Below are 14,448 nucleotides of genomic sequence, written 5' to 3' on the forward strand. Positions count from 1 at the left end.
GCTGAGTGTGTGGTATGGGGGCCATAGGAGAGGCAACGACACACTGGTGTTTCTCTCCTTCTCTTTTTCCCTCCCTTCCCCTCTCTCTAAAAAATAAAATAAATAAAAATAAACCACTGAAGTCACCTGCAGCTTTCCTGTGGGAAGACTTTTTATTAATTCAATTCCTTTACTTGATGTAATTCTGTTCAGATTTTTCTGCTTCTCCTTGAGTCACTTTTGGTGAGTTATGCTTCTCAAGAAAACAGTCCATTTTACAAGCTTGTTGAATAAGTTTGCATGAGGTTATTAATACTGTTCTTGCTGCTCCGTTCATGCCCGCAGGGTGTGTGCCCATAAGCNGTGGCCTGCAAGACACGATGCTGAGTGTGTGGTATGGGGGCCATAGGAGAGGCGATGACACACTGGTGTTTCTCTCCTTCTCTTTTTCCCTCCCTTCCCCTCTCTCTAAAAAATAGAATAAATAAAAATAAAAATAAACCACTGAAGTCACCTGCACGTCACCTGCAGCTTTCCTGTGGGAAGACTTTTTATTAATTCAATTCCTTTACTTGATGTAATTCTGTTCAGATTTTTCTGCTTCTCCTTGAGTCACTTTTGGTGAGTTATGCTTCTCAAGAAAACAGTCCATTTTACAAGCTTGTTGAATAAGTTTGCATGAGGTTATTAATACTGTTCTTGCTGCTCCGTTCATGCCCGCAGGGTGTGTGCCCATAAGCCCTTCTCACTGCTGACTTGGCCGGTCTGTGTTCTTCAGACCTAGAGGTTTGTCAATCCTTTTGATCTTTGTGGGTCTTTCTTCTTTTCTGGTGTAAGTATTTAATCAGTATGTTTCCCCTTCCAGCCTTCAGCTGCATCCAACACTTCTTGTGTTTTATTTCGCCAACATTTATTTCACAATATTTTCTCATCTCTGATTCGGGAGTTCATTAGAACCCAGCTGCTGAATGTCAAGGCAGGTATTTCCCCGAGAGACCCGATTTTTTTCAGGTTCTGGTTTAAATTTGCCGCGTTCAGAATCCACAACCCCGATCTGTAATGACGTCGCCTTGGAGGACTCACACGTGCACAGCGAGGGGTCGGGTGGCGCATTCTGCAAAAATCACCGCCATCCAAACGGTTGACAGCACTGCTCGTGTCTTCTGGGGTTTTCATGCCCTTCCGTCCAGGTGATCTACCAAGCTCTGAGAGAAGACAGAACCTTCTGTGGCTGTGGAGCTGTCTACTCTGTTTTAATTTCGTGAATCAATTGCTTTCTGAGGCTTTATTAGGCAGATTTATCACTGCTATGTCTTCCCCATAAGCTGCTCCTTTGTCATTATGAAATGGCACTCATTAACCTCTAATAACATGATCAGTCTATCTGATGCCACTTCAGCCTCTATGCAGACTGTTGGCAAACTATATTTGTCCATTCACTTTTGTTCAACCTAATTGTATCTTTATATTAAAATTGCATCTCTTGTGGGCAATGCATGTTAGTCTGGCTTTTATACCCAGTCCCTCAGTATCTTCTAATTGGACGGTTGCCTTTAGCATAACTGTTGATATTGCTGCATTCAGCAAACATGTTTGTTGTTGGCACATTCTCCCTGTTTTTATTCATCTCTGTGCCCATTTTCCTGCTTTCTTTGGGGTTACTTCAATATTATGTTGTTGCTTTTTAAAGATTTTATTTATGTATCTTTAGAGGGGAAGGGAAGAAGAGAAGGAGAGAAATATCAATGTATGGCTGCCTCTTGTGCGTCCCCCACTGGGAACTGGCCTGCAACCCAGGCATGTGCCCTGAGTGGGGATCAAACATCGATCCTTTGGTTCACAGGTCTTCGCTCAATTCACTGAGCTACACCAGCCAGGACCCAAATATTTTCATTGTATTTTCAGTAGTTACTCCAGGATTACAAGATACATTACCTGGCTTTTCTGCTTGAAGTTAGTATCTTATTGCACCAAGTAAAATGGAGAAGGCTTGACATGACACAGGTCCTCTCCTTCTCCTGTGTAGAGGAAGAGGACCTGTGTCATGTCAAGCCTTCAATATTGTGATAAAGCCATCATCACAACACTCCCAGACAATACTGTAACTGATGCTTTCAACAGTCAGTAAAAGAACTTAGGGGAAAAAAAGGTTTTTATATACATTTGCCTAACTAGTTACCACTTCTGTTGCTCCTCCTTTGTTCTTGTTCAATGTTTAATTTATTGATTTTTAAAGAGACAAAATATGATATGAAAGAGAAACATCAGTTGATTGCCTCCCTATACACCCCAAGTGGGGACTGAACCTACAACCTTTTGGTGCACAGGATGATACTCCAACTAATGGGCCACCCGGCCAGGACCTTGCCAGGATCTCGCCAGGATTTTTATAGACATTTGAAGAATGCAAACCAAAGGGTTGCGGGTTCAATTCCCAGCTAGGGGACCTGCCTTGGTTGCAGGTCGGGTCCCCAGTAGGGGACTCGCAAGAAGCAACCACACATTGATGTTTCTTTCCCTTTCTCCCTCCCTTCACCTCTCTAAAAATAAATAAATTTTTAAGAAATTGTTTCATCTGACCTGAGCAAAACACTCGGATTTTTAGAACCTGTAAAACAGAGTGAGAGTTCTTACACTTCTCACTGAGAAGTTAAGCTGACACACTTAACTACTTTCAAAAACATTGGAATACATCACAATTGGAATGATTTCCATTGAACTTGAACTACACGGTTATTTTGGAAGACTGTCGGAGCTACCAACAGGTTACAAAAAGGCTATCAAAACTAACAAAGAGCTTGTTACAGTCTTTTTTTTTCTACATACATTTAAAAAATAAAAATGGCCCTGGCAGGCGGCTCAGTTGGTTGCAGCATCGTTCCACACACCAAAAGGTTGCGGGTTCAGTCCCTGGTCAGGTGTGCACAGGAGGCAGCCGATCGACGTTTCGTTTCTCTCTCATATTGATGTTTCTCTCTCTCTCCCTTCCTCTCTCTCTAAAATCAATAAATGTATCCTTGGGTAAGGATTAAAAACAACTAATAAAGAGCTTGTTTTGAATCATTTTTACAACAAACATTTAAAAATAAAAATGCCTACGTGCCCAGTCTCCCCAGAATGCATGTCTTCCCAGGGACTGCACTGACAATCCTGCCTGCAAGATGGCACCACCGCTGGGAGGCTCGGCGACAGGAGGAGGCAGCACCCAGAGGACCCTCACACCCATGTGCCTGCGGCATAACCTGGTGACCACCCTCATCCTCGTGTTGGTCCCAGACTCTGGAATCTGAGGCCATTTGGAGGCCATCTCCCATTTAGACACTACACCAAAGACAACTGACAAAGGGGCAGTAGACATATGATAAAATGCTCAATGTCACTCATCATCAGAGAGATGCAAATTAAAACCACAATGATATATGATGTCACACCGGTCGGAATGGCCACCATCAATAAATCCACAAACAGCAAGTGCTGGTGAAGATGTGGAGAAAGGGGACCCTAGTGCACTGTTGCTGGGAATGCAGACTGTTGCAACCACTATGGAAAACAGTATGGCAATATCTCAAAAAATTAAAAATGGATCTGCCTTACAACCCAGTGATCCCACTACTGGGAATACATCTGAAGAAATCCAAAACACTAATTTGAAAGAATATATGTACCCCTATGTTCACCGCAGTGTCATTTACAATAGTCAAGATAGGAAAGCAGCCCAAGTATCCATGATAGATGACTGGATAAAGAAGAAGTGATACATTTATACAGTGGAATATTACTCAGCCGTTAAAAAGGATGAAATCTTGCCATTTGCAACAGCATGGATGGACCTAGAGGGTGTTATGCTAAGTGACGTAAGTCAGAGAAAGACAAACACCATATGATCTCACTCATGTGGAATCTAAAGAGCCAAATAAATGAACAAATGAAATTCAAACAGATTTACAGGTACAGAGAACAGACTGATGGTTTGCAGATGGGAGCACGTGTGGGGACTGGGTGAAAAAGGTGAGGGATTAAAAAGTACAAACTGGCAGTTACAGAATAGTCCCAGAGTGTAAAGTACAACATATGGAATATAGTCAATAATATTGTAACAACTATGTCCAGTCTCAGATGGGTCATTGAAATATCAGGGGGAAGACCCCTTTGTAAAATACGTGATGGTCTGACCACCATGCTGGACACCTGAAAGTAACACAAAATAATACTGAATGTCAACTGTAATTGAAAAATAAACCAAAAAAGGCATCTGTAATTTTAAAAAGAATTCTCTTTTTGTATTCCAGGAAGGAGAAACACAGAAGTGACTTCAATAATTATTAAAAACTGCCAAATTCATGGAATGAAATTTATTTTTGTGGCATGTTCGTCGTTCCCACAGTGCAGTTTTGTTTTTTAAGGCAAGAAGAACAAGTGCCGCTGTTCTCGACCTCGGGAAGCGAGCACGTGGGAGTCACTCTGGGGCAGAGCTGGCGGGGGCCGCTGCGCGCTCCGGGGATGCATCTCAGAAGGAAGTTTCTCGGGGACAGCTTTTCTGTCACATATTCACATCAGGTCATTGCTCAGGTGACCATGGCACTTCTCAAGACAGTGGAGAATGTGAGATACATGACTTTTATGTTATAAGCCATAGGTCTTATGCACGAAGGTGACTTATACCACATAGTAACTTATGCAAGAAAATGGGGGCCGTGACCAGTGTGGCTCAGTGGGTTGGGCGTGGCTGGGTCGAATCCCAGTCAGGGCACATGCCTAAGGTTATGGGTTTGATCCCCAGTTGGGGATGTGTGAGAGGCATCCCACACATATTGATGTTTCCTTTTCCCCCTCCCTTTCCCTCTAAATAAATAAATAAAATATTTTTGAGAAAAGAAAATGGTGGATGGCCAAGGAGGATCTGGACGGCTTCCACGAAGACTGTTTGGAATTTGCATGAGTGATTACCCATGAACATGAAATTATTACATGCAGCCTACAAATGAGAGCCTTTATCCTATTATTAGCACTGTGATTACTTGCTGTGATGGAGCCCGGCACAGCTAAAGCTGTCCTTCTGGCAGAGATGCAGTGAAATCCCATCACACAGGAAGCCTCTCCGAACCCCTGGACACCCAGCGAGGGAAAGAGCTACAGCGTAAGTGTGCCCGCCTAGGAGACTCGCTGTTTAGGAAACAAGAAATCACTAAAGCTTTGGGAAGCAAATTTTTTTTTGCTTTCATTTCAGTTGAAGATTCTGATAACAATAGTCTCACAAGGAGCCTTCCTCAAGGGTCCTTCTGTGAGCCACTTGGTGCCTGTGACAGTTCTGACGTCACCCCTAGACATGCAATGTGATTTACAAGCCTAAGTATCTTATAAACATGAAACCCTGGTAAACCAATAGTTTATACAGCTCAGTCTCATTCATTTTTTTAATCCTCACCCAAGGATAGGATTAGTGATTTTAGAGAGAGAGGAAGGGATGGAGAGAGAGAGAGAGAGAGAAACATCCATCGGTTGCCTCCACACGCACCCCTGAGCTGGGATTGACCCTGTAACCTTTCAGGTCACGAGACAACACTCCAACCAACCGAGCCACCTGGCCAGAGCCCATATTTTTTTATTGATCTGGCAAATGTTTGTTGAGTGCTTACTACGTGCAGGCACTATTAGGCACACTGGGGATCCAACCATGACCACAAAGGACACATTTGCTGATTCCCGAGGCTTTATGTTCTGGTGACAGGAGACACACAAGAACACAATTTACGTGCACGTGTAACACACAGGTACCCACAGTCACACACAGAATGTAGTCGCAGATTTATTAAAATACCAAACAGATACTAACCTGTTGCAAGGGAGGGAAAGCAGAGTAAAGAGCAAGCCAAGTGACAGGAGAGCTCTCTGCACTGAACCGTGGGGGGCCTCTGGGGTGGATACCTGAGCAGCCCTGGGCAGGGTTGCGCCAGCCACCAGCCTGCTCAGAAGGAGCCCCAGGTGGAGGTGATCAGTCGAACCCACACTCCTCAGCAAGGCGGCCCCCAGGGCCGGGCTTGGCGATCGAAAATGCACGGTGGCAAACAAGGTGCGAGGCAGGGCAGCTGGGCCTTCGTGGTCTGGAAGCCGTGGCTCAGACTGTGCACTCCATTCCAGGAGGGAGGTCAATGCTACCCTGCCGTCCAAACCCCAGGGCCACTGTTCTGGCCAAAGACTGAGCGACTGTCTAGGGTTCACAGCACAGAGACGTCATCTTCAGTTCAATATTTTCCCAAGAAGATCCAAGGGTGAACTTTTCAATGTCTTCAGGCAAAGTGGACACACTTTCTCATTCAAGATTCTCAAACCAAAAGCCCTCCTGGGAAGTCACTAAATCTACAACTGCCTCTAGGAACTCTAAACAACCGACAACACTTATTCTATTCTTAGGATTATAGATAAAGATGAATTTAAATGTGTGTTTAAATCCATCTAATATTAAAGATGGATTTAATATTCTGTGAAAAGGAGCAGGGGGCGTGGCTGAGTGAGACGAGGCTTCCAGAGTCGCAGGTGTTCCTCTTAAAAGGCCCGAGCACGGACTTATGTGAACTCTTGCCCTGAGCTCCAGCATCAAAAAGTACCAGGAACATACAGGGAGGAACTACATTGTCTGGCTTCCAGGTGAGAGCTAAAGAGGCAGCTTTCTCCCAGACAGAAGTGCTGGCAGAGGCCATTGCTCCTTTGCTGTGCCTGCCCCCACCCAGCCCCCAGGTGCAGGTGGTCACCAAATCTAAGCCTCCTTCAAAGTCACCCCATCCTGGTGATTCCCTGAGACCCTACCCCACCCACCTCTCACATAGGCGAGAACCTCTTTCAGTAGCTGATAGAGACAAGCAGCCTTCCTTGGCCCATGCTGTGGACTTCTCTAAAGTCTCTCAAAGCTTCACAACCCCCAAACAGGCAGAATCCGGCCTCAGCATGCTCTGCACCTTTTGCTAAGTAGCCCCAGGTCCAGCACTAGCGGCCACCTGCCACTGGTCAGTTCACAGCTTGGCCTCTCCCAGACACCTCCAAGCCCAGCACAGGTGACAACCATATGCAGATTACTTTGTAGGAGCTCACACCAGGTGGCCCGACACAGGGCACAGGCAGTAGCTGACCTTGACCTCCATCTCCCAAGGGGCCCCAGAACCGACACTCCCAGTGGCCACCTTCAAAGCATAGCAGAGCGGCATTTGACCACCTCCACAAATGACACCCCTGAAGGGCAGCCTCAGCAGGCAGTGGAGTCCCGACAATGCAAATCCCGCTCTGTGGGGTCGGCCCCTGCACNTGACAACCATATGCAGATTACTTTGTAGGAGCTCACACCAGGTGGCCCGACACAGGGCACAGGCAGTAGCTGACCTTGACCTCCATCTCCCAAGGGGCCCCAGAACCGACACTCCCAGTGGCCACCTTCAAAGCATAGCAGAGTGGCATTTGACCACCTCCACAAATGACACCCCTGAAGGGCAGCCTCAGCAGGCAGTGGAGTCCCGACAATGCAAACCCCGCTCTGTGGGGTCGGCCCCTGCACCACGGTTTGTCCTTTGGAGTTGAGGACAATCCTCAAAGCCCATCAGCCTGAGAGTCAATCCCTCCCACAGCAGTGCCAGCAGCAACTGGGGTCCACTTCAGCAGGGAGGCACACGCAACCACACCAGGGACACCAGTGGAGCCCCCGCTCAGGGGCCCAGGGAGACTGCACCGCTGGGTCCCACAGGACACCTGCTACATAAGGCCACTCTCTAGTAAGCCTGCAGGACTGAGCAGCTCTACTTAACACACAGAAACAAACACAGGGAGGCTGCCAAAATGGGGAGAGAAAGAAACATGTCCCAGCCGAAAGAACAGAACAAAATTCCAGAAAAAGAATGAAACAAAATGGATACAATCTACCAGATGCAGAGTTCAAAACACCAGTTTGAAAGATGCTAAATTAATCCCTGGGTGGTGTGGCTCAGTGGACTGAGTGCAGGCCTGCAAACCAAAGGGTCACCAGTTCAATTCCCAGTCAGGGCACATGCCTGGGTTGCAGACCTGGTCCCCAGTAGGGGGCATGCGAGAGGCAACCATACACTGATGTTTCTCTCCCTTTCTCCTTCCCTTCCCCTCCCTAGAACTAAATAATATTATTTTTAAAAAGAAAGAAATTGCTCAGTGAGAACTTCAACAAAAGAATAGAAAAACATAAACGAGAACCAGACATAAACAAAAAATACAGTAACTGAAATGAAGAATGTAGCCACTAGAGCCACAGTAGAGTAGATGATACAGGACTGAATCAGCGATTTGAAAGACGAAGTAGCCGAAGACACCCAATCAGAGCAAAGTGAGGAGCGGATGGTGTTAGAAAAGGAATCAGCTGTGGGAGCTGAACTCAGAAGCTGTGCGTCGCATACTTCATTGCTTCTTCCCCTCCCTGGCCCCCTTATCTCCATCACCATGTGCAAAACAGCTAACACCTAGGTTTCAGGAGCAACCGAATAAACACCATTCCATGCTGCACAGTAGCTGATGGATATTGTACGACTCGTGCTGGGGACAAGGATAAAAACAGACCCTAACAGGCACAAGGGGAGGGCCGGGCTGGCAGAGCCTGCACTGGGCCCCTAGCTGGCCCTCAAATTCTCCCTGGGAGCTGGGCTTCCTGCCTTCATCCATCCAGCTTTCCCATCTTCCGGTTTTGTGGGTCCAGCCAGCGGAAGACCCAGGCAGGTCCTGAGAGGTGGGAAGAATAAGCCCAGGGTGTTAACCCACGGGGATGGGCTTCTCCACACCATCTTGGGGAAAGCCAGCCTGGAAATCTGGTCCAACAGACCTCAAGTGCTGGGGCAACGGAAGTGCTCCCATCCCGATAGCAGCCTGTGACTCCGTTACCCACATATCCCTGCAGGCAGTGTCCACCAAACTCCCCACGAGTCTCTGCCATTTGTCACCAGCTGGGTCTCCTCACAGGGACAAGGAGTCACTGCTGCCTCTTTGTGACAATGTATTTCATTGGGGTCCATTTTTCTAATGCCGTCAGCAATCCGCCCTTTCTGTTTCATCCCAGCCTCCTTCCTTCTTCCTTCCAGAAGGCAGCAGGAAATGCGTAAGTGGCCACTTGTAAATATGTGCAGTGTCTCTTCCTCCAGCTGTAGCAAAGACCGCAGTCTGGAGGGGCACTTTCCCAGACATGCTGTGGCCCAGCATGACACCCCGCCAGTGCAGTGTAACCTGAGGCCCAGGAAGAGCAGGAAGAGCCATGTAACCTGGCCCCAGGAAGGGCCGTACAATGGTGGACAACCACCATTGGTGTCGGACAGGAAAGAGAAAGCCCGTACCTGCCGGGATCAGGCCTTGATTTGGGAGCTGGGTGGCCAGCTCCCCATGTGGGCTCCTGGACAGGACCTGCTCTCCCTTCTCCCCAGTTGGAATGAATATCCGGTAGCCGGCCCTGGCCCCAGAGCCCACACAGGCACCTGGCCGGGGCACCTGGTTACCTGCTGGCGGTCTGCAGAACCGGCATCCTCCACCCCCAGCAGTGAGGCCCTGTGACAGGGACAGCCTGGTGGCTTCTCAACATCAGCCACAAGGAGGGAAGACAAAGGGGCGCGGGCCCTGAGAGCCTGTGTGGGCGTCTAGCGCCCCCTGGTGGCTGTTGCGGGCGTAGAGCGGGTCGGTGCAGGAAGGCTGGTAGCACAGCCCACCCCACGGGCGCCGTGACCTTAACCCCAAAGCAGACGTTCCCGGGAATCGCGGCCTTCAGCAATCACCGTGCATGAGGACCACACGGCGGCCTCCCTGAGCGCTGAACACCCACGACGATGACATGCGCCGCCAAGCCCACGGCTCCCTTTCTGGGGTCCCTGAGCCGTCTTCTCGCTTCGAGGCTCAGGGATTGCCCCCGTCACACCTCGGCACAGCCCCAGTTACACTCAAAATCTGAGTATAAAAGAGATCGGAACGTGTCTACTGGAAGCTGGAAGGAGGATTTAAGTAATTTCCAACCCCCACCCACTCGCTGGAATGCACCCTCTACTACGGAAAAAGAACCCCTGGGAAACCCCTGTCCCCCAAGGGCCACCTCGCCTATCTCCACCCCATCCCGGCCCCGCCCCTGCAGCCCAGCAGAGACGCAGGGCCACCCTTAAGTCCTTTGGGACGGTCCAGAGGTATGGAAGCCCCATCCTGATAGAAAACTCGGGGGGAGGGGGGGCGGGAAACGGTTTGTACGTGCGTTATTACCGTGGTCCACTTTCTCACGCTCAGCAATTAACTTTTAATATCCACAGAACACTTCTTACACATAAGAAGGTGGAACTTTTCGTTCCAGAGGAAAGTTGTTCATCCCAGTGTCTGGAAACCACTTTTCCCGACATCCCCTCGCAATGACGCGAAGCGCCGGTGTCCGCGCTCCGAGGAGGGGACGTTTACAAAGACAGGTGTCCTCACACTTCGGGCGCTGGCTGTACGGCTGGAGAACGATCCGTCCACCTTGACGCCTTCAGAGGCTTAAACCCTGTCTCGCCCTTTATTCCGCTTCGGCGGGAGTCCACGTCCCAGGTCCGTCCAGTTTCCCGCGGACGCCGCGGGAAATAGTATTTGCCTGCGCGGAGACGCGCTCCTCCCCAGGACCCGGCTGGCGGCCGCCGAGCAGGACCCGGGTCGCCCCTTCCATTCCTCCGGTCCTGAGAGCGTGAACCGCATGGGGCCCAGGCCAGCCGGGCCGAGGCCATGCCCTCTGGGCGGGGAGGTCTCTTGGGGAGCAGTCTGGAGGAGGCCCTCGCCATCGAGGGCGCAACACCTTGGGGCGCCAACCTTTCCGCAGGAGACACTTCAGCTACCCTTGAAAGACTGGGGACCGCAGGATGCTGAGCGCTAAATTCATTGCGACCCAGACCCAGGGCGACCTCAAGGCCCTGCGCTGAGGGGTCTGGTGTGGGAGCGCGACGGGATGCCCAAGCTGCCCACCCTGCGGGACCCGCAGGCCAGGGCGCCGGCTCTAGGTGGGCAGAGACCTGGCGAGAAAGTGCCTCCCTGGTCATCTGAGCACAGGACACGCGAGTGTCGAGTCCCTTCTGCTGCTAAGGCCCTGCCCTCCACACACGAGGGGAAGATCGAGTTGCAAAGTCACAGGGAGAGGCCGAGCCTCTGGGGCCTCTGGGCTCCGGGACGCCCGCCCGCAGCTACCACCACCCCGCGTTGCCCGACACTGCGACCCCGCTCAAGACTCCGTGTGTGCACGCGGCTTCACGTTAGGAGATTGAGGGACACTGGTTCCCTTCTAGACACTGGCCACCGGAGTAGCTGGAAACAAATGACACTGATAGGACGGCCTGACTTCCAAATTCCTTCCCCAAACGGTAAGTGAAACAGTAAAGGAAAAGGAACTACACAAACCCAGGCCATCCACATAACTGAACTCAGAGAACATCCAACCAGCAAAGTGTCTGTAAATTGGAAAAGAACCCAGGGCCAAAGCCTGCCCCTCCCCCCTCATCTCCTCCCACTGCCCCACGAGGCTTGACTGAGACAAACCCAAGCAGAGGGTTAGGTCTGGAGGGAGAGACATTCTTCTTTTTGGCTGCCAAGTGGTCATAGTGGGGTCAACTCAAAAACATCCACACTTTGCACCACGGACAGAAGAGGGTGCCGTGCAATAGGAATTGGTTAAAAAAAAAAACAGACACACACAAAAAAACAGGCAAACCCAATAGCAGCACATTTACAAGAGGAAAATGAAGCTGTGTATACAGAGCTAGCAAGGCGACATCAGGATTTGAAAGTGAACACGTATGGACTGAGGCAAGTTCCCTTTCAAAACTGTCCACAGAGCAGAGGGCAACTTTAAGTCCATGCTCCAGACGGAATTAGACAGGCTCCAGCGGGCGTTTGGAAATGCAGTCACCCACCGTCAGGTCAGACACGACACGTAAACAAACATCAGGGAGGAATGGAGGGTTCATTGCACTTCGGAACAACATTTTTAAACATCCAGAGACTTCTCAGAAACGAGGGGGAGATGACAAGGTGCCCAGGGGAGTGTAGACATAAATGAACACGAGGCAAGACATCAGAACAACCAGGAGAATAAAATGAAGAAAGAGCGATCACAGCAACAGCAGTGGAAAAGGAAGACAGGAAAGAAAGGAATAGTATTTGCTCACTAGAGCCTTCAAATAAGAAAAGCAATCGTAGAATCCACTAAAATCTCCGCCACTTAGCCAGGCCTTAAAGTTTCTCCTAGTGACCGGTACTTTGAACATGATACTGGGTAAAAGAGAAAAGGGAATACATTCAAAAAGTGGAAAGTGGGAACTCATCAAATTATCTTTTTAAAAATATTTTATTTATTTATTTTTAGAAAGAGAGGAGAGGGAGAAAAATATTGATGGGCTGCCATACATGCCCCAACCTGGGACGGAATCTTAACCCGGACTGGGAATTGAACCAGTGACCTTTCGCTCTGCCGGGCAACACTCAACCAAGTGAGCCACGCAGGTCAGGTCTCATCAAATGCTCTTAAAAGATGTGTTGGTGGGCACTTCCATGCCTGAGAGAGCTTCCTAGTGGTACGCAAACACTCGTGGGTGGGAGTCCCACAGTATTTTCAAGAAACAGTCTGCAATGGTCTCTCTGTGGAAAAAATATTTTGTAACAAAACATGACCCCTGGCTGGTGTGGCTCAGTGGACTGAGGGCTGGCCTGCAAAGCAAAGAGTCACCAGTTCGATTCCCAGTCAGAGCACATGCCTGGGTTGTGGGCCAGGTCCCCAGTAGGGGGCACACAAGAGGCAACCACACATGGATGTTTCTCTCTCTTTCTCCCTCCCTTCCCCCTCTCTATAAATAAATAAATAAGAAAACATGAGATGGAGGGAGACATGCAACTCTGAAAAATAGTTATGCAAAAAGAGCTCTGAGAAACTTGTAAGAACTAGAGAAAAATGTGAAGCAAAGCTAAAAGCAACTGACATCCCCCAGATCTCGCATTCCCTGTACTCACAAAAATCAATGCCAAATTGATTGCCTTGCAATTCTCTGCTCACTCATCGGCAGTTTAAAAGGCCGCTACAGCCCAAAGCAGGTCAAAATACTGTTAACTGTGAGTTATTTTAGGAAATCAAGGTTATGCATGGAAAACCTTTGTTAGAACAAGAAACACACAAATTGGTCATAAATATTGTGAAAATTATTGCTGGCTGCTTTCTGAAAAAGAAATCCACTTTCCCAGAAATGCTCTAAACGTTAAACGAATTAGAAGCATAAACAAAAACATATGGAGAAAAACACATAAGTACAAAAAATTAAATGTCAGCGTAGTACTGCTGTGATGTGACTAATGTGTAGTCGTTATTGTTTCATTTAAATTTAACATTATCTTTACCATACAATACATTTCTACAGTTTTAAAAAAACTGAATACAGCCCCAACCAGTGTAGTTCAATGGGCTGGGCGTTGTCCTACAGAGCGAAATGTCGCCGGCTCGGTTCCCAGTCAGAGCATGTGCCTGGGTTGCAAGTTCCATCCCTGGTCAAGGTGCATACAGGAAGCAAACAATTGATGTTTCTCTCTCACATCAATGTTTCACTCCCTTCTTTTTTCTCTCCCTTCCCCTCTTTCTGAAATAACTAAATAAATATTCCAGTTTCTACCCAGTCAACACACAGTATAAAACTGAGAAAAAATGCCAAAAATCCAATGAAATAGCAATGGACACCTGCAGCAAACATGTCATTTCGGCGGAGACTGCCCAAGTCATGAAACCAGCACCCAGGACTTTCCCCTCCACACTCGATGTGCTCGGCGTGCGCAGGACACTTGAAAGAGAAAAGGCGACATTTCTGAGGAGGGAACAGAGGACGAAGAACAGAACTCTCAGCTTCCTGGGAGATGGGGAGGGCCCCCCGGAGTCACGCGGTTATATCTCCACAGCCTGTCACGGGCGAAGTCACAGAGGTCACTCAGTCACCTGACTCACAGACAGTGAGAAAGAATGAGCGGGAAGGCTTTCACCCGGAGAGGATTACAAACGAGTGGGTTTGTCAACTGCACGTTTGGGCAACTGACGTGAGGCGTTTGGAGAACCTGAGGGAACCCCGACGTCACTAAACCTCTGCATGTGAGGAGGGCACAGGTTTACAACTCACATCTCATGACTGAGACATTTTGGGAATGATTTTGTAATGACTATAACTAGAACAATACATGTTATTCACTCTTTTCTCTAAGGCAGCCTTTTCCATGATGATACAGAATATGTAATAATTGTTACACAAAATGCAATAGATGACCAAGCTGTTACCCCCATTAACTAGCTGTAAGAAGTCCTTTGGCCTCAAACCCTACTTAGAGCAAATGCTACTTTATGGAAAATTAGTTGAGAGCGAGCTGACAAACCCCAAAGATAATTCAAGGGGGGGAAATAGCCACTGGCAATCAAGCCAATTTTATCAGAAATATTCAGGTGGCTGAGAC

The 14,448-nt window shown here is 48.6% G+C and overlaps 1 protein-coding gene across 1 annotated transcript in view; it reads right to left on the reverse strand.

Moving 5' to 3' along the window:
• Window positions 1-14,448, reverse strand: part of OCA2 (OCA2 melanosomal transmembrane protein) — a 158,036-nt gene that overhangs the window by 63,099 nt on the left and 80,489 nt on the right. The gene's annotated exons all lie outside the window — the stretch shown is intronic.

This window comes from Sturnira hondurensis, unplaced genomic scaffold (genome assembly GCF_014824575.4).
Source record: "Sturnira hondurensis isolate 20B ecotype Veracruz unplaced genomic scaffold, ASM1482457v3 Scaffold0007865, whole genome shotgun sequence".
NCBI classification, from domain to species: domain Eukaryota; kingdom Metazoa; phylum Chordata; class Mammalia; order Chiroptera; family Phyllostomidae; genus Sturnira; species Sturnira hondurensis.